This window comes from Chelonia mydas, chromosome 15 (genome assembly GCF_015237465.2).
Source record: "Chelonia mydas isolate rCheMyd1 chromosome 15, rCheMyd1.pri.v2, whole genome shotgun sequence".
NCBI classification, from domain to species: domain Eukaryota; kingdom Metazoa; phylum Chordata; order Testudines; family Cheloniidae; genus Chelonia; species Chelonia mydas.
Window position 1 is genome coordinate 17,049,921 of NC_057856.1, and position 19,081 is coordinate 17,069,001.

The 19,081-nt window shown below is 40.6% G+C and overlaps 1 protein-coding gene across 6 annotated transcripts in view; it reads right to left on the minus strand.

The window, feature by feature from the left end:
* ARVCF (ARVCF delta catenin family member) overlaps window positions 1-19,081 on the minus strand; it is a 448,905-nt gene that overhangs the window by 413,693 nt on the left and 16,131 nt on the right. For all 6 annotated transcript variants that reach the window (XM_037879234.2, XM_043529834.1, XM_037879232.2 and 3 more), the window contains exon 2: window positions 8,190-8,261. The gene's annotated coding sequence lies outside the window, so the exon portion shown is untranslated. The remainder of the gene's footprint in view (window positions 1-8,189; window positions 8,262-19,081) is intronic.

Consider the following 19,081-nt stretch of genomic DNA (forward strand, 5'->3'; position numbering starts at 1 on the left):
CAAGAAACCAGCATAGGAAAAAAAACTTGCCATCTTTTTACAAAACTATTGAAGTATAATATCTCCTTAGGACCTTAGGAATACAAAAAAAAAAAAAAGAAAGAAAAAACACAGATAACATTTAAGAATACTTCTCAGGCTGAAGAGCAATACACGCACTAACTAGTAGCAAGGTACATAAAAACGAATTATTTTTTAAAAAATCTGATTTTTAATTAAAATTAAATTAATAAGTCTATTTAAAATTAAATTTGAAATTATGAGAACCTGCACTAAGGTCTAAACTTATTATAACCTATAAAAATAACTTAAATTTTTAAAACGTAAGCAGTACATGTTTTCTGTTGATGATTTAAAAGAAATCAAACCCCTAAACTGGTGAAAGTCACCGGCTTAGTACCTGGAACCAGAGTTTACGCACGTGCTAAACCAGCTTTTGACTGCAGTAACATCTTCTGCAGGTGCAGAGAGAATATTTCCTTCATTTCAGCTTAGTAAGACTTTATTTTTATTGAGCCTTGAATGGGACTAGAAAGGCTGTTTCACTTTCTTCTTTTTTGGGGGGCTTGATTTAGTTAGTTCACTCATGAGGTATTTTTAAAATTTTCATTCTAATATTCATCCTATAAGTTATCTTTATAAATGGGATCTGAAACTGAAGTGTTTTCTGAAAAGCCTAGAATGTAAGAGTGAATGTTTAGAAGATGTAATTAATAAAATAGTCGTTCATTTTGTGTATGTGATGGAAAAATAGAATTATGCTTAAAGAAAAGGGTTAGAGGTCAGATGATCTAGTTTTCCTTCTCTGTTCCATCCCAAACTTCCTCTATGAATTTGGATAAGTCACTTCACTAGGCGCATCAGTTTCCCTGTCTGGAAAATGGGAAAAATACTAATCTTTCTCATAAGACAATGTGAGCCTTAACTCATTAATGTTTGTGAAGTGCATGGAAGAGTTTCATAGGAAAGGTGATGGATGTTCAAAGTATTATTCACAGTCATGTTTATGTTGTGAGAAGTCTTTAGCTACAAACTTATCAATGATTTTTATGGTAGAATAAGTAATTCATTAAAACTGAATAATGAGTTCCCTATCAAATGATCTTCATAGGTGTGAATTTATGTCCTAAGCAATTAGCTCCTATAAAGCATAGTGCATACAAGGGCCTAGAGCCACTCAAAACAGTGGTGAAAGTCATTTTGGCTGACTGGCATACTGTGTGTATTAAGTTACTTTCTAACCTAAATAAGACTCCTTTCCATTTAAGTCGTGAAATCATAATCACAGAGCCCAAATATAGTCTACTTGTAGACATATTTCAACCTTTTTACTACTTTTGAGCCAAAATGGTATGAGCTTACATCTGAGACTTGGTAGAGAATGGAAGTTCCATGCAAATTTTGAAGATTAGCTTTCCACCATAGATTTGTAACCTCTCCATCCTTTTTTATCGGTGTGCATTAACACGCTCCCATTTTGAAAGGGAAAGGACTTGAGGGCACAAAATATAGATCTTAATAATGTATTTGCACATCTAAGATAACAATTCTTAGGTTCCAGAGTAGCACATATGGTTTTGAATGTTGAAGAATCTGAATTCAAGCAAAACTCTCCTTGAGCAACAAAGTATTGCCTCCAGAGCTGCCTTCTACAAATAATGCAGTACCGTACTATCTTGCTAAGAGTACACTTTTAAAATAACTTCATCTGGAAAATACAACAACTTCCTATTTGAGACTGATCGGTACTTCTGCAAGTCATTTTGCTCCTAAGCAGGTCAAATGCACTGCTGAACTAAACAAGTCAATTAGCTAGTCCACATTAAAAACCTCCTTGTATTGATCAACAATATTTCAGCAGGGTCTGCTACACAGTGAGGATAACTCTAGTTTATAGTCTGATCAGGTACGACTTAATAAAAACTAGTTTTCATAATGTTACATCGCATCCCCTGCCAGCAGTGGCTAAGCAAGTATTACTGGCTGCTTAGCTCCTCTGATGCATAATATCTTTTAATTCTACTAACTTCAGGGTCACATTACAACTGCTGCTAAATTTGATATTTATTTGTCCTCTTCTTTTTCAAGAGGCCATGGAGACAGAAGGGAGACTTGCTAGAACTCTGCTTTCTAAGAGAAAGCATATACTGATGCTGTCTGAGTTTTTCTGAACTTGCTCAATAAAAAGTTCTCCACATTGGTACTTAAGCTGGGGACTAAGACATGTTGAGAATCACACCAGTTACTAAATTTCTCATACATTCATTTTGCAAGATCCAGGTATTGTCTACTGAATCATTCAACTAATTTCAATAGCCATTCATCAGTTATTTTTTCCTATTCAGTGTAGAACTTGAAAAGTCAGTATTACTAGCTTACTGCTTGATCAGCTCCTTTGTATGAAATAAAGCTAACTTTCTCCTGACAGCTTTCACATGACTCAGTTCTCTCTCACGACATTAAAACATCTCTTTATCATAAACTTGAATGAACTGCCTTAGCTCATAAGCAGGCCAAGACAAGTTCCTTGGACTTTCAAACAAGCAGCCATTTTAGACTTCACTCTACTGCTTCTGCAGAAATAAACTGACCGAAATGAGACCATCACTTTTTGTAGGAAGAGAACTATTGTCCAAACTCTGCCCATATCTACACCCATTCAGCCTTCACTGAAAGCACTAGCATTGCATACATGATACTGGAGGCAGAATCTGGATTTGTAAGGAAATTTTGATCACTTGTGTAACCACAGCAAGAAGATAATCATGTAGATGTAAAAGCCCCAGGCACAAAATCCCACACAGGAATCCAGGAGACTTGGCCCCAGTCTACACCTGATCAAATTTAGCCACATCAGTGGATTTTAAAACGAATGCATCTCCACAACCAACCCTATTCCATCGACCTAAAGGGCATGAAACAATTGTCTGCCATTGCTTTCACAGAGGGAGGGAGGTAGGGGAGACTGATGACATGTACCCGAAACCACCCACAACAATGTTTTTGCCTCATCAGGCATTGGGAGCTTAACCCAGAATTCCAATGGACAGCGGAGACTGCAGGAACTGTGGGATAGCTACCCACAGTGCACCACTCCATGAGTCGGCTAGCCACGGTATTGAGGACGCACTCCGTTGACTTAATGCGCTTAGTGGGGACATACACAATCGACTATATAAAATCGATTTCTAAAGATAGACTTCTATAAAATCGACCTAATTTCATAGTGTAGACATACCCCTGGATTTCAGGTAACCTCATGCAGAGACAACCTGAAAACACTAAATTCTGGATAACTAAAACTTCATATCAAATGAACTAGCCCTTCTTAATTGTTTAAAAGTTTCTGGCAGCTGCACAAGAAGAGCCGCTACTTAATTATACACATGGTATAGACTCAAGAAAAGAAGTTTCTTTAAAAATACCTGGCTCCAATTTGCTGAATAGTGCAAACATTTATAGACTAGGGAGCTATCTTTGGGAATTACACCTGTGAAATTAAGATTCTGAAACCCAATTTGACATATCAAGGCTTTGTTCCCAGTCTTCCAGAACAGACTTACAAATTAGGAGAATTTTCAGAAAATGAGATAATCAGCTCAATTTATTGAGCACATTAATTAGAGGTTGCATAATCTAGAAGAATCTATCATTTCAGGAAGATTAACTCTCAGTTCCTGGGTCTCCAGAAAAAGTTGGCAGTGATGAAAGCCAAAATTCATGGTCATAAGTTAATGAAAGATGAGATAGAAGAACCAATAAACTGGCTTATGTGGACAAACATGGTTATAAACACATTTACCGTGAAAAGCACATATTCAGAGGATGCATCGGAATACCTGAAGTCAGGCAATGTGGAAGACTTTCTTCCTCCAAATATTGGTAAAATTTTATATATTATCAACCTATTAGAATACATAGTGCCAGAACCAGCCCATTATGTATTTGCCAGAAAAGTATGGGGTTGCTTTTACAGGTCAAACAAATTGATCACTGAAACCACACAACTATGGTCCCAATTTTGCTTCAGTTGGCTTCAGTGGGTGTAGGATTAGGCCAAACTTGCATTCAGTGAAATCAACAGGAGCTGTATCCACATGTCAGAGGCCAGAATTTGGCCATTAAAACTCCCAGATTTGAGATCAAGTGTTTGATATCAAACACTTTACCATAGTTCAGATTCTAGTTTTAATCATCAAAGCAAAGACTAGCTTTGACTACAAGCAGCTAAGCAACACATAAAGGATTCAGAAAAGAAAAAAGAAATTCTTCTTTACCCAGTTCAGCTTATATTTTTATTTCATCTGACAGACCTATATATTTTGAACTCTTGAGGAAGCATCAATATTTATTCTTTCAAAGACCATTGCAGGATGAACACTGGCAGGAGATGTCTAGTCAATTGTTACTTGTAATGGCACCTTTCCTTCTTAAATATTTAATGGAAGTTATTACTATATAGTCAATATATTCTTGCCTGCCGAAAAGTGCACACTTTTGGAAAATAACTGTCTATGCAAGAATGAGGTTAGGACATATGAAATTATTGTTTTCATAATATTGGCTTGAAAGACTGCACAGCTGAAATAATATGCAATTTTAGAAAACTCAAGACCTACAGTTAAAATTGAATTCCTCCTTTTAATTTTAGCACAGTACTGAGATGTGTAGAGTGGTTCTGAAGCTCTCTCCTGAATTCCTGAGGATGTGACCAGTGATGTCTGGGGCTGCAGAATTTAGCCATTAATGTTCACTATATACCTGATCCCAACAAGTGCTCAGCACCTGCAAGTTTCTCTGAAGTCTATCTAAAGAGGGCTCTGAGCACCTCTAAGGATCAGGCCCCATATGCAGTAGAGGAAATGGAAAACAGCCTGAACACTTAAAAAAAAATTTCTCTAACCTTGGTCTGCTAATGGTACAATGTGTTTTGGAGTTAAAGGGACAAGAGGACAATATGGATGGCATGGCAGAAGCAGGGCTGGCTCTACGTTTTTTGCCGCCCCAAGCAGTAAAAAAAAAAAACCTGCCGAATTGCCGCCGACGGTGAGACCCAAGTAAAAAGAGTCTCCGCTGAATTGCCACCGTGGGAAACAATGAAGAGGGGCTGCCGCCGAATTGCCGCCGGGGCTGCTACTGGAGCGCCATCCCAAGAACAGCCGGAGTGCAGCCCCTTCAGCAGCACCGCCCAAGGCACCAGCTTGTTTAGCTGGTGCCTAGAGCCAGCCATGGGCAGAAGCACCTAAAAATCCCTACCCATACCCAAACATAGTGTATGAAAGCAAACTCCTTTCTTCATAGCAACTGTATAGATGGTTACACAGCTTCTTGTGGGAGTCTAGCTGTAGCACAGGATTATAATTGTGCTTGAAAGAAATGGCACAATTTTTCTACACTTATAGGACTGGTACTGCTCCTACGGAAAGCAATGGAAATTAAACCACTGAGTTTGATGGGAGTATGAGCAGGTCCAAAATGGTTCTGGCTTTTAAGATTTTCCATCAAGTTCTCTACGGCTTGTGGAAAATTCAATAAAATTTTAAGATCACTATCGACCAATCAATGATCAATTAAAATAATCCTAAAATTATTTTAGAAGTAAGCTGTCTGAACAAGCAGGCTACACTCTGCAGAGAAACTAGCCAACATACTCCCAGGTCTGATAAGCAATCAACTGAAAGCGCCATCATTCAGAAAATGTATGGTTGTCCTGATTAAAGGTGACGCCTTCTTTAAAATGAGAAAAGAGCACACCTAATTCCTGAAACAAGCAAATCAGTTTTAGTCACAAACTCTATAAAAAATAACTTTTGTAATGATCCTACAATTACTGCCTGTGATGAGGTATATAAACATTACACTCAGATAGAAGGGGTTAAGAAGCTGTTCTGGGCTCAACCAGCCCTGCTCCACTGCAGCTGCAAAGCCTGCTCTATCTGGAGGAGGAGTTTAAAACAGAGCCAGATAGCCCTGGTGAAGATAGCTCCTCAGTAGGGTATAGTGCAGTGGTTCATACGCGGCCCACAATGGTAAATAGGTTGAGAAACACTGGTATAGTGGGAGACTGTGGTGGAGGGGTGTGCAAGTAGCAGCAGCTATCCTAGGTGCTGAAAAAGCTTGTCCTTAAGGATTAAGGAATGCTTCACACTATCTTGTCTTGGAATGTTTGTGAGACTGTGAACATGTCCTGGACTGGGAAGGGAAATAGTAGGAAGTGGTCTAGGGAGGCAGCCTCCAAACATTCCTGGGTACTTGATCTTAATGCTATTTTGCAGGGCCCTGGGTCGGAGCTTGGTAGAGAAGAAGGGCCTGGGCTCCCCTACCAGCCAGCCGTGAGGGCAGGATAAACACACACCTTCTGGAGATAAGGAGGATAAAGTCATCATAAGCCCTGAAGTAAGGGTGTGAGGTCTTTGGGGGCCCCTGATTAGGACAGAGACTCCTTTTTGAGGGAATGCTGGACTTCTATACTTTGTTGGACTCTGTGGCCCCAAAAAGGGGCAGACTTCAATGATGATCTAACTGGAGGGCTGAATTACTATCTGCTAAAAGAGAGACTGCCACTTCGCTGGAGTGACCACTAGCAGGGGACACTAGAGATGGGGGAGAATTGTAGCCAGAAACCTAATCACTAGGCTGTAACACTGGTAAGCCCTTTCCAATGCAATGCAGCAGCAATGTTTTAAAAGTTGGAGATTCCCCCCCTTTTCTTCACAAATACTCACTAAAGGAATAATTGGTTGCTTATTCATGCCCATACCGACAGTATCTAATTTTTATGCCAATGGCTATACTGTCTGCTGTTTTGCCATAATTCTGAACAAATGAAGAGGTTTGATAGGGGAGATCTCTATCCAGTTCCTGCCACACTTCTATTTTCTAGTAGCTTTCTAATAGCTCTATGTATTAGCAAACTCATGTAGGACCATCACCTGCCTCCTGTATATTACTTATCATTTTAAGAAGTCATAACTCTTAGCCTTGCTTCCATCCTCCCATATTAATAGTATTTCCTCTTTATCCAATAATCTGATTATTCTGAAGATAATGTTACCAAGAGAACACTTCAGAAACATTGGAAAACTGAACTGTTTAAAAATTTTGGATTTGTGTGACTAACTTTCTCATTTTGTAAGCATAGCTGCCTTCTGCCTTTAGTCATACTTAAGACTAGTCTTTTAAATTACACCTAAAGCATGACATGTACCTACTTTACTCCAAAGGACTGTTGTTAATTGCTTTACCTAGCATCAGAAAACTTCTGTCTGGTGGCAGGGTAGGGTTAGCTACCCCAGGAATGGTTCCCTAAAATTAAGGTAATCAAAGTGAAATGTTTGGTCTTCAGCTCTGCTGCCTGCACTGTTCTAGTGAGAACTATTCATTGAACACTAGATAAGCAGCCTGAGGGTCAAGTACTGCAAGAAACCATAAATGCTATCTCACAAGTAGATAACTGCCATCATGATACCTGTGTAACATCCATGAACTGTAGAAAAATACAAATACTAGGTAAATGACACCTACAGAGAAATTATTAAAGCTTGATCCTTTTACTTCAAAAACATAGGTCTCTACCACTTGAGCTAAAGATTTCCCCTAGCTGGCAGTAGTGGTAAGGACCTTTGCCTTGTGAGGGCATAGTCATACACAGCCAGTACCATTACAACTGGACACAGAACTACAGTTTTTTGAGGTCAAATAATATTATAGCCTTGATGAAGAGGCAGGAAACCAGTTTACCTCTTATGTAGAAGTGGGTTGCCAGCAGAAACACTTTAAAAGGATCCATTTATAAAGTTTTGAAGGCTTTATTGTTGTTGTTACAATAGTCTGTTAATTAACCAACATTTTGATTAGCCTGGCATTTGTTTTTCCATAGGTTTTTTTTTTTTTTGCTGTGCCAAATAAACTGATTCAAATTCTTGCATATCTTAAATTTACAAATACACTCAATTCAATAGTCCTGTTGTTTGACAGAAAGGCCACTAAAGATTATTTCCAGAAAATGAATTTAGTCTTTCATTGCTTTTCTTGTGAGGCAAAGAATGACAATTGTCATACAGACTGCAACAGCAAGGGGTAGGAGAGAGAGGGAAGCAGCAGTTTTGGAATCTAGATTCCACAGCTGTGAAAATTTGTGTTAATAACAGAAAAACATCCTTGTATCTTTGAAAACTGACAGCTCTTACCGTTCTTTCAGCCAATTTGACAACCTTCTTCCGCCGTTCGCAAAGCAAAACTTAATAAGCATGTGGATGTCCCTGAAAAACACAAGAAGCAGAGAGACCATTGTTCCAGAAATTGTGCCAATACTGGAACTACTATTGTATGGAGCTGAGTGCCAACATACAGCTTCTCAACCTAAAATGGTTTTTAAAAATGCAGTGTTGCACCCAGGGAGTAAAACTGCAATGATATGACTTTCAGTGATCTTCAGAGTCACTGCTTATGACAAGGCAAGGTCACAGAAGGCATTTCCCGTTTGGTTCAGATGCTGCTAGGCAACTGAGTAGGCTTCTGCTGAAACCTCTTTACAACAAAATTCAAAAAAATCACAATGCATTAAAAATATGGCAAGATACTGTATAACAGACTCCTCTCCTATTCTTTTTATTAAATATATTTTGGAGAATGGTAGGCCTGTGCTTGAAATCAGTGACCTAACACATGGTGGCCTATTTAATTATTACTATTGTTACAGGTACACTAATCATGACGTCTTAAAAACCAAAATCCAGTGCCATATAACACATGCTAAAATAGCCCTGTATTAGAAACAAATAACTAACCTTGCCTACAAAAATACACAACTTTGGCATTTCTCCTGTAAGAACCAGTGGTTCCATGTACATCTGTCAGAGATGGTGGAGAGAATACTTAGTCCTGCCTCAGTGCAGGGGCCTGCACTAGATGACCTATCAAGGTCCCTTCGAGGCTTATATTTCTATGATTCTATTATTAGTTTGACTGGAACTAATATTCAGAAGAAATATCTTGTTTAATTGTATTAGTTAATCCAATCCATTAAGGATAATTTACCACAGGACTGAGGATGTCTAAAGTGAGACTGGAAAATATACCAGGAGCAAAAACAACAGTGCCCAGCAGATTACATTAACCACATAATTGATTAAAACTACCAGAATACAGCCATCAAGCAATTTTTCTTGAATCACATACATAAATAAAACTCCAGATATGCTAAGGAAGACGCTTTGTCCCCTTTCTGTGATTTTTAGCACCAGTATGAATGTAATCTAGTGTGGTGGCTTTAGCTGCAGGAAGTAACAAAATTGTATGTCCTCGCATTACACATACTTACGAAGCTACAAGACAACTTCTCTAATCTACTTATCAAAGTTTCTGAAATTCTTCTTCCAAAACAGGTGGAACAATAATACAAACAATCCAGAAAACAAATAAAAAGCATCTTGGCAGACTGTGGCTTGTGCTAGATAGGAAAGGGGATGGATTTTACTCTGACCTTGTAAGACATTGATCTAAAAAAGATCACTCTTCATCCGTGAATTCTATAGCATAATTATATATATAAAAAAGCAGGGGTCTTGGATGTCAGTGCCAGAGAACTCTTGACCAACACTAATAAATCTGACAAGTTTTTGAAATTTGTCTTAAAAAAATTTTAATCAATCTGACAGAGGATGAAAAAATAGAAAAGGAGTGAATACACTCCCAAATATATCTCCAGTGGTCTTTACATATGTTGTCATTGCACACAAAAAATTCTTAACTTAATTTTAAAGCAACATTATGCATTCAAATCATAGAATCGTAGGACTGGAAGGGACCTCAAGAGATCTAGTCCAGTTCCCTGTACTCATGGCAGGGCTAAGTATTACCTAGACCAAATAATATATGTTTTAATTGTACTTGATCAGCATAAGCAGAAAAATTCAGTCTTGGTGCTCTAAGTTTTGCACCGTTAATGTACCTCTATACTGCTAACAAAAAAAGCCCTCCACTTTCTCTTCTATCTTATACAAGACTGGTTAGAACTTTAATTTCATAACACATGTATTTTGGAAAAAAATCCAATTATCAGTTACAAGCCACATATGACCTGTTTTTTTCCAATTCTCAAAGGCCAGTCAGAATTTGGCTACCATACAGCGTTTGAGTGTCTCAGGATGTGTCTACCTTCCCTTGTAAATTTTCTGCCTGGTTTGGTAATTTATAAGTACAGGGCAACATCATGTCTTAATATAGAAACTTCCAATAACTACGGGAAGTCATTTGATGCAGGTTTATTTGATGCAATTAGTAAACAGGATGCTTTGTTTATCTACATCAGCTCTGATAAGTAAGTGCCATTTAGTCCCACATCATGTTTAGCAAAAGGAGAACTAAGGAAAAATCCCATTACAAATGGAAGAAACATACTGGCAAGTTAAACACGTACACAGAAAATATATTTGTCACAAAATGAAAGTGGTTTAATAGGGTCACTGTGTTCCAGAAGCAGCACTGAAGGGAGCTGGTAGTCAGAGAAATGTGTTGAATCTGTACAAACCCAACCTTGGGCAACAATCTTCTCCCAAAGTATCATTCTATTAGCAATTCAGACTTCATCTGCTGAGCAATTCAACCTGGAGGTCAGGGGCAGAATTCTGGCATTACTTAGTTTAGAACATCTTATTCCCCATTTGCAAACTTTCCACAAATAAAACATACATACACTGCACTTCTTTTAGCCAAAGGAAAAAGTAAAGAGTGAAAAAAATCAGAGATAGGACTAAAAACAAAGACTTCAGTGGGGCAATGTTACAGGTGGGAACCTGCTAAAGTTTGAAAATGTTTATTAATGTTAATTAAAATATTAGGAAATACAAAACGAGGGCCATATTGCATGGTCCACTTTTAAGGTGCTCTCACAGTTCTCATTTTAGAAAAAACCAATGCCATGTGTAGCCTACACAACATTCACCATTAAGAATCTGATCAAAAAAGAATAAATGTTGACTGAACCCATCTTAATTCATGTCTCCAACAGTAAGATAAGAGAACTCAATCAAACTGGATCAAAATCTTATTCTAATATTCTTATTGTGGGCCCTGATACTACAAGCAAAAACTCCTACTGCAGACAATGAGACTCTTACCTGTGTATAGGGTTGCCAACTTTCTAATCGCACAAAACCAAACATCCCAGCCTTATCCCCACCTCTTCTCCAAGGCTCCGTCCCTGCTCGCTCCATCCCCCCTCCCTCTATCGCTCACTCTCCCCCACCCTCACTCACTTTCACCAGGCTGGGGCAGGAGGTTGGGGTGCGGGAGGGGGATGAGGACTCCAGCTGGGGGTGCAGGCTCTGGGTTGGGGCTGGAGATGAGGGATCTGGAGTGCAGGAGGGGGCTGGGGCAGGGGATTTGGGGGCTGCATGCTCCAGAGTTTGGGTGCGGGAGGGCACTCCATGCTGGGGCAGTGGGTTGGGGTTTGGGAGAGGGTTCAGGGTCCTGGCAGCGCTTACCGCGGCTCCCGACACATGGGCGGCCAGGGAGGCTCCTCACGCTGCCCTCACGCCTGCAGGTGCTGCCCCCGCAGTTCCCATTGGTCGCAGTTTCCGGCCAATGGGAGCTGCGGAGCCGGCACTAGGGGCAGGGACAGCACACGGAGCATCCCTGGCCACCCACGCGCCTAGTGGCTGCAAGGATCTGGCGGCCGCTTCTGGGAACCATGCAGAACTAGGGCAGGCAGGGAGCCTGCTTTAGCCCCGGGCACCTGCTGTGCCGCCGCCCAGATTTTTAAGAGCCCTGACGGCAGTGCCGACCAGAGCTGCCAGGGTCCCTTTTTGACTGGGTGTTCCGGTCAAAAAATGGATGCCTGGCAACCCTACCAGTGTGGTGTGTTTACAAGGATTTGAAACTCTCAACTCCCTCTGATTTCCACGGAGCTCAAAAAACGCACGTGGAAAGATTCTGGCAGTGCTGGCAAGCTTTCTCTCATCCTGCACTCCTCCAAGGGAGTGCTGGAAGGAGAAGTGTGCTGCTTGCACCAACCCTTCCATCTAGCAGTGGACCTGCCATAATGTGACCCTATATGTAAAAACTGCCAACCCCAAGTGTTTAAAAATCATGAGTCAGGACCCCAAAAAACATGACTAGCTTAAAAACCATGAATTTAAAAACTACATTTTTGGTCTCTCTTTTCTGGTTTGGAGCCTTTTGGAGTCCCATTTTCCAACTTTTCTCTGCAAACATGGAGGCTAGAAACTTTTTAAATGAAAGCTCAAATTCTCATCTCTCCAGGAGCTGGAACTTAAAAAAAAACAAAAAAACCACCCCATAAAAGCCAACAACACTGCCTATAAACAGATACTCTTCACATGAAAATCACAGCAGGTCCTTCCTTGATATTCTGCATAAATCTCATCACAGAGGGGAGGAATTTATTTCAGTGAGAAATTCATAGTAAACATAATCATGGCTTTTCCAGACTATTTTCAAGGTGTCCCCACCATCCTCTTATTACAAAAATACAGCTCCTAGAACAATGTGCGGCTGGAAATCCCTTACTCTCTGCAGTGTAGCATGCTAGTGGCCAGAATACTGTCCATTTGCTCCCTACTGTGCAGGCATCCCCAATGTTTGGGTTGAGAAAGGAGGAGGAGGGGGGTCACTTGTAATTTCCCCATACAGACACTTCTTTCATGTGTTCCTAGAATCTGAATCCTTAAAGGTACCCTGTGTGCAGTAGGGAAGGAGCAGGCCAAACTACCCAGTGGCAGCAGCGGCTCCTGCTGCTCTAGCCCTTGTTTACTTAGGATTGGGACAGCTTTGAAATGTCCATTTTGGAATGGAATATGTTCACCAGCCTTGCAGTTCTGGCCTTACCAGTCTGTATTTAAGAGTTCTTGCGGTTCTTTTGGACAATAACTTGTGCCCTTTTAGTGGGCTCATTCTTCCACCCATGTATGGGGTAGCCTAGGGCCCTTTATACCCAAGACTTTAGTCCATTTCTCATCGATTGGAGAGACACACACATAAGGAAGCTTGTGCTGGGGAAATTCAATTATTCCCAAAATGCCAAGATAGCTTTAATGTTAGTTATATATGGGCTCTCATTTCGTTAGTAGGGTAAGTCTTCACTACTTGTTTTGCTGATGCCACTCATCACTGTTGGAATCAGTGTGCAGTTTGGGGGGAAATCTCTAATGCAAACAAGGATAAGCTTTTGGTAGTGCCAACTGTAGCTTCAAATGACCAAATGTGCCTCCCTCCAGTTAAACTTGTTTTGTCAGCGCATATGGTATATGCAGTGTTTAGTCTATTCAAAGATTAAGAGTAAATGAATGTTCTCATACCAATCAGAAATGACCTTTTCCAACCAGAAGAAATTCAGTCTTCAATTTCAAATAACTGACTATAATATTTGTCTGAGAATCAATACAAACCAAGAAGAGGTTTGCCCTCATGCAGAGATAGAGTGACCCTGGGTTGCTGGCTATAGTTTCTTGAGTCCTGAAATTATGTCTAGAATTAAGCGGAGATTTGCAGAATGCAAGTAAATAAAAAGGGAGAAAATGTAACAGTCTGAGGAGGGGGGGGAACATCCAAGTGCTTGGTTTGGCCTAGAAACTTTCCACTTCGCAGACAGTATTAGATGGCAGCCGAGAAAGACTGATACCTTCCAGGTATTTAATCTGTAGCATAAACCCTGCAACATGGCTGGCATAAGATGCAAAGAATGCAAGGCCTCTCACTGCGATGGGTATTTCATATCTGCTTATGACTTCTAACAGTGCATTGAAAAACTCTCTGTAACAGGGTGGCTCACTCTTAAAGGGCTAGAGCTAGTCAACCCTGATTACAGAATGAGCCACACCTGGGAGAGGTCAGGGTGACTCCACCATATAGAGAGCAGCAGGAGTCTGCAATGAAAAGGAGATGCCCAGGAAATCATACAGAGACTACAGATTGTGTGAAAGGCTTCTACAGGGAAGGCCCCAAGAGGGCAAGAGGCTTTAGCTAGACACTGATTGAGAGAAGGGTTTAGGCCTGGAAGCAGAACCAGAAGTCTGAGCTTCAGCCAAGTAAAGTCTGGGAGTTAGGGTTGCCAGTTTTGGTTGGACAGTTTCATCATAATCTTTAATTCCTGGAGACTCCAGGACAATCCTGGAGGGATGGCAACCCTACTGGGAGTACTGGGACCAGCATCTACTAGAGAGCCTGACTGGGAGAAAGGCTTGGGGGCCTTGAAGCCAGAGGGCTGAGCACCAGCCAGGTGAAGCCTTGAAACGTTTTGATGTGGGACCTAGTTCTTGAAAGAAGGTCTAGGAACTCGCTACCTAAAGGGAGAAAATGAATGAACTTGGGTTGAAGCCTGGGGGGGCGGGAATTTAAGGACTCAGTAATGGAACCCCAGGAGGGGAATGTTTTAATTACCTGTGGACGCTAAGTTAAAGGGCCCTGAAGAGGGGAGAAATTGGTAGCAGTGCACCACAGAGTGATGTCTGACTACAAGCAGGTGCACAGGAGGCAGCTGGCCCTGATTCACTTTCATCTGAAGGGATTGCTAACTTTAGAAAGGAAAAGAATGAAGGAACATAAGTGTAAATAAAATAGCAAATGGTATGTCTCCTAACACAAGAACAAAGGGACAGTCTGTGAAAGATGGCAAGTTCAAAAGTGACAAAAGGAGGGGAAAAAAACTCACACAACGTGTAAATAAACCATGGAACTCAGGCATGGCCTGTGACAATGAGGCCAAGAATTCAGCAAGATTCAAAGATGATCTGGACACTTATGTGTAACAAGACTATCCAGACATTTTGGAAGGGATACTAAACATCATGCTACAGGGTTTAAGGTAGTCTCAAACTTTTGGGTGTTAGGATGAGACCCTCAAAGTGGGGCGGGGAAGGGGAAGACCTTCCCACATCTGCCTATTGTGAGGCTTCTTGCATCTTCCTTAGAAGCATCTGGTTTTGGCCACTTTCAGAGGTAAGATACTGAACTAGATGAACCGGGGTCTGATCCAGAATGGTAATTCTTGTGTTCTTATCCTAACATGGGTTGGATTCTTCTCTCATTGTGTGTGAAATGCACATAACTTCCCCCCCGCCTCCACCCCGCCCAGGAAATAAGCATGTGGGTTCAGTATAGCCATAAATCAGAAATAATCAACCAATCAGAATAAAAAAACCAGAAAAATTCAAAGTGGATTTTTGCACATTAATAGTTAGTCACAATTTACATTAAGATCCTACTAACAGTTTAAAAAGAGTGAAATGGTTTAATAAAGATCAATTATAGATTGTTATAAGTCCAGCAGATCAACAGGTTGCTTATAGGAATGGTTAGATAACCACCTGTAACACTTACAAGGATGTGCTTATGGTTGTCTGTAACACATACTACTTATGCCTGTAAGAAGTTCATAACTTTTATTAACCCTTCATATTAGGTTCTATTTATAAAGCATGACTGATTGTCCCTTACTTTGCTGACAAGTGGCCATTATTGGGTGACTCCACCTAGGATGCCCTCCTGCAGCATGGCTGCCTCAATTTCCCCTTTCAGTTACCTCAAACTCTATGCTAGACTCTCTTGCTTAATCCTTCCTGGGGACCACTTTATTACCAAACATACTGCAAATAGTTTCTAACAAGCCCTAAGATGTAATCCATATCACCACCCATGTATATAGTTCTTAAAACCCAGTCCTTCACAGCCAGAGCCCCCACAGGCTCTCTGCTGGAAGATCATCTTTACCGGTAGAGCAGCCCTCATTCCCCTAGCCCTCTCTCTGTTTCTCTGGGTCCTGCTCTCCAGCCCTGGACATATCAGTGGTAAACTCCTCCACTGCTCCCTTGCCTTCAGCCCTCTCCAGTTTAGAGCCAGAAGGCAACTTTCTTTGCTGCTCCTCCAGCCCCGGCTTAGGGCCATCATCCTCTTGCTGCTCTCCTGCCTTCAACCTTCTCCCACGAACCACACAGTCTCAGGGTTCTGGCAGCTGTTGCCTCCTGGCTGACTCAGTCTGATCTGATTCACTGAGTTTCTCTTTCACTAAGCCTTTACCACTCTCCCCGCTGCCCTTTTGTCTTAGTTGGCCAAATGGGAGTACCTGTTCTGGCACAGAGGAGTTGGACCTACTTTACTACTAGGCCAGCCATCCTGTGAGGAAGCCAAATAGCACAATCTTAGCTCTTACTGAAGCATTAGTAACTTTCATCTGAGTAAAGACTAAGCAGTCTAATCAGGACCAGGCCCACCCAGTTAAAGCACTGTTACAAGTCTATTAGAACAGGCTAGTGTGATTCTGCTTTACAAAATAAACAGTATGTGAATTACACAGCTACAATCACCTGCTGATAAAACTTACATTTAGCCTTTTGTCTCACAAAGTCTCTGGTGTTAAAATTATATGGGGTATATGTCAGACGTGTTTTTGGACCTCCTTTGTCCTGCCCTGTTGTGTCACACAAACCAAGTCAAGCAGCAATAGAGGCAAACAAGCCCTCCAGTCATCATTTATAACCTTGTTAGAAAAGTTTAGTCTGCCAAACTGCAGCTCCCAAAAGGTATGGATTTCTTAGGAACCAGGCCAAAACTAGAAGTACAGCAGCAATAAAAGTGGAAATGTAATTTTAACTTGCTGAATAAGTAACATTGCTTAACACCGTTAATGAAAGAAAAAATGATGGAAAAGAACACTTAATCTAGCGGTGTATCATAAGCTCTAACAATCTTCTAGCACAGCACTTATTGGGAAGTAATGAGTATAGTCAGTGAACTACTGCACTGAGAACTAGCTTAATAAGTCTCTTATAAATATTCAGAAGCTCCTCCATATTAGCTGTTCTCAACACACTAAAGGGTGAATGTCTCTTATAGAACAGCTCTAGACATAATGCAGAAAACTTTGAATCCTTAGTTCCATGACCATGGTCCCTCCAATATGATTGTGGAAGATGGTACTTAATACCTCACAGAAGGCACTGAACCCCTTCACAGAATCAGTCACAGCATCACATCAGCTTCTGCGGCACTTGACAAATGTGCATAAACAGGGGAAAAACATTTTCAGTTTGTTTTATCCACCCTAAAAGACAGGAACATTGTGAATTACTTTAAACAATGTTTTCCAGCTTATCCAAAACATTAACCTTCCATTGTTCTGATCCTCCCAGTTGTACACATGCCAACAGACAATATCTTTTACAATCATCTTGGGTTTATCATTCCCAACAGCCGTCTTAAATTTAGCCTGCAAAACAACCCTAAACAAGGAAGGGTAGGGGAAGGAAGGGAATCAAAATACCACACAAGTAGGCAGTTATTTTTTACTCTGAATGTAACATAAGACCTCCAAGAGGCCAAGATGTTCCAACTGAGTTAACTAAGAGTTCCTGCAGCAGTCACTAAGAGTACTGTAGAAAAGCAATGCATAATATTCAAGATGTTGAGAAATATTTGATAGAAACAAAAAAGATTATGGAAGATATATCTACTGGTGGACGAAAACACATTAAAAGATCATATTCACTATACTTTGTAACCAGCTCTATAAAATGGCAGCAGGAACTTCTGCAACTTTAGAAGAACCTTTGAGAACCCTGCATTTTGCTAAATGCTAATTTCTAGTTTGTGCTAAATAATTTCAAATAGTACATTTAACTGGTAAATAAGTCTACTCTAGAGGGCTTTCTCTCCACGCTCATCCAGATAATGTAATTCTCTCCAATATACCCTTAGTTGGGGACATGGTCTCCAAACTTTTGAGCCATGAGAGGGTAGCTTTAAACAGTGGAGTCCCACTCATTGAGGATGCTCATGGGATAAACCAAATAACTGCCTACACCTGCCCTAGCCCATTAACCTGTCCAGCCAGCCTCCCTGACTGGCTCTGGCTATTCTGGGAGTTGCATTGGTCAGTCATATGTCACTCATAGGAGATGGAAGTGGCTTGCACCACTGAGACCCCTATCCTGTGGACTTCACAACTTGGATTCTCCCATCAGAAGACAGCATAACCCAAGGGTGAACAAACACCTTCCTACACAACTTTTGGGTTAAGACTTCTCCACTTTGTATCCACCAGCCAGAATATCTGGCTAAAATGCCTACTGTAGTATCTTAAGTTATCGGGAACTTCTTATATCAAAGTATTCAGACATGAGAGTGAGGCACATAAACATGAACTGAGCATGTCTGTATCACATTAGTAACCACAGCCCACTTCCTAAGGGTCCAATCCTGCATGGTATAGGGTGCCTTCATCTTTCAATGACTGCCCTAAACTCTCAAAGACCAGTTCAAAGATGCACTGAGCAGGTCTCTTTGAAGGAATAACCCCAGAATATTAAACATTCCTTGTACTTATTGACCTTGGTCTTGACATTCCCCATACCATTTCATTTCTTTCAATTTCATAACCTCAAAAGTATTTTACATAGCTTTCCATAAAGAACTGACTCTCAAAAGTTCCTTGCACAAACAATACATGTCAACAATTATAATGATTAGGGAAGGGAAGAAACCTCCAAAAACCTGATATTTTGACTTATCAGAAATCAGTCACTTGATTTTATCTGAAATGACAAGAGTGCTCAAATTTTTTTTTTGTCCCTTATTAGAAAAGTCTCAAGTGACATTTGCTTCAAGAAAGACAATGCTAGCAGGCAATGAAATGTCAAATGCCTCCCCCGGAGAAGTAAACTTGGTGTATGATTCTCTTAAATACACCAATAACTCCACTGCATCCAATGAAGTTAAACTGGTATAAATCAGGGGTAAGTTAGAGGAGAAACAGGCTATGAATTATTAATATTTGTGTAAATGTTTTATTCCTGAGTAATTTCCTTTATTATAACTTCTCTACAATCGGTAGAGGAAAATTCCTTGCCTGATTTATTTTCACCAATTAGCACCCTCCGACCTGGTGCAAATATTTTATCTTCAGTGCAACTACTACAGGCAGTAAGAACAATCGATCCTGAACTCGAAAAAAGAATCTGCCTATTCCAGCCTTTTTGCTCATCTGATTATAGCTACTCTCATTCTGGACTCTTGTATGGGTAAATTCTACCCACACAATTTTGTGCACCTAGATGAGCCAATAACT